Consider the following 2,275-nt stretch of genomic DNA (forward strand, 5'->3'; position numbering starts at 1 on the left):
CACTGTCCCTTTATGAGCCTGATATTTTTCTAAGAGGGCCATTCGGATCTGTAGGAGCAAAGAGAGCGCTGTGGGGTGGCTGTGTGGGGATCTCCACATATCATAGCTCTCTTCTTCCCAGCATTTTTTAGCACTATTGCTTCGGCTGTGCTGCTCTGTCCAACCCACTCAGGGATGTGCTCTTTTCTCCTCCTCCTCTGTGCAGTAGCTGTGCTGAGGGGGAAAAAAATAAAAGAGGAAGAAAGAAAACCTACTCGCATCTGTTTTAATAACTTTCAGCGAGAGCGCTGCCCAGCTCCTGCTGCAATATCTGGCTGTTGTTTGTCTCCTGCCTTTTGCTGGTTGAGTTTGGGGAAGATGTGAGCTTAGGAACAGTGAGGGGGGCTGCATAGTGTGGGGGAAAGAGGGGTGAACGTATTCGTCCTGCTTGGATTTGAAGCCAAAGGGAACACAAAGAGACAAGCCCACCCTTCCCATCAGCCAACCAAACGGCACCACAAGTGTCTCCTGATGAAGTTCTCCTCTTTTTTCGAGATTACCCATCTATAAAAGCATTCTTTACTTGTAGGACCTCTGAAAGTGCAAAGGACACTGCACTTCCCCCATAGGATCCCGTGCAGAATAACGAAGATTGGTAGGAATCAGGACCTTGAATTTAGAAACACCTTTCTCTCCGTCTTCGCATGTGTCTCTTATGCTGATTCACCCCTCTCTCCCCCTCCTCCTGATGCACCAGCCCACCGCAAAGCCCAATTGTTCCCTTTCCTAGGCAGAGATGGGCTCTGCTCGCCTGCAGAATAAGTCGCCTCTGTGCGGTACGACGTGTTAAAAAAAAGGACAATGCGAGCGAAGGTTTGCCTGGGGGGGTGAAAAAAAAAAAGAAAAAGGAAAAAAAAAAAAAAAGAAAGAAAGAAAAGAAATAAAGGTTACAAATGGTCCAACTCCTCCTCTCCCCTTCCAAACCGAGGGCTGCAATGGAACCGCACAGATCCCAACTCTGCTTTAACCGTTGAGCAGAAAGTAGTTAATCGCTATTGAAATGCGTGCAGAGGAGGGCTTGCGAAACTCTATTTCTTCTCCGTTTTTTTTCGCAGGGAAAGTGTTTCCAAGTTCTAAAATAGACAGCCCGAGTCCGAAGTAAAAGGCTTTCAATGGAAAACCATTGATCTAAATGTCTTCCTCTTAGTTTGGCTCGGATGCGGTGGGGAGACGCCGCTTTGGTGCTTTACTGCATAGGAGAGGATGATTTCTGGACATGTAAATAAAAGCATCTTGCATCCGGGGGAAAGAGTAATATCTCATTGCAAATGATGAACCGCCTGGTGCAGAGACAGCCTGTCCTTTACTTTAGTTTAAAGAGGGTTGAAAAAATGTGCGTTATTTTCTCCATTCTATGTGTCTATCTATCTGTATATCCATCCATCCATCCATCCATCCATCCATCCATCCATCCATCCATCCATCCATCTATCTATCTATCTATCTATCTATCTATCTATCTATCTATCTATCTATCTATCCGTCTGTCTGCCTGTCTGTCTGTCTGTCCATCTTTCTATCTATCCATTAATCTTTCTATCTATCTATCCATCTATCTGTCTGTCTATCTATCTATCTATCTATCTATCTATCTATCTATCTATCTACCTACCTACCTACCTACCTACCTACCTACCTATCTATGTATCCGTGTATCTATCTGTCCATCCTGCCCTCTATAAAAATAGCGGGTAAATGCACTACATAATATTCATCTCTGATCATGTACATAAGGGTAGGTGTATAAAGGAGTACATACATATGCTTTTCTATATAGTCCAGTATAAATGGATCAGGTTTGCACCCCTATATGCATATGTAACGTGTAGTATACATGTGCCTATGTAAATACATTCATAAGCGAGAATATATATAATTTACATACTTAAATGGGTCACTTTATGTATGTCTGCACATGGGAAAAGTTATATGTTTGGAGATATAAGTGTGTACGTGAGCCTGTGTATGTGTGTGAAACTGCATTTATGTCTTTATCTGCCTGCACAGAGGTCTCTATATGTGTGTATAAGCAGAGATATAGTCACATATATGTCTGTAGATATATGTAACTATGTAACAGATAATGTTTTTACTATCCGATGGAGGTTTACTTCTGCAGCCTATTGTTTCAGACAACAGATATAAGTTGCGATGGAAGAGGAACGTCGGATTTGGTGTCTGTCCCCCATTTCCAATTATAGATGGATCATTACAGACAGAGAAGTACTGAGAATCC

Source organism: Lagopus muta, chromosome 2, assembly GCF_023343835.1.
Source record: "Lagopus muta isolate bLagMut1 chromosome 2, bLagMut1 primary, whole genome shotgun sequence".
Taxonomy (NCBI): Eukaryota; Metazoa; Chordata; class Aves; order Galliformes; family Phasianidae; genus Lagopus; species Lagopus muta.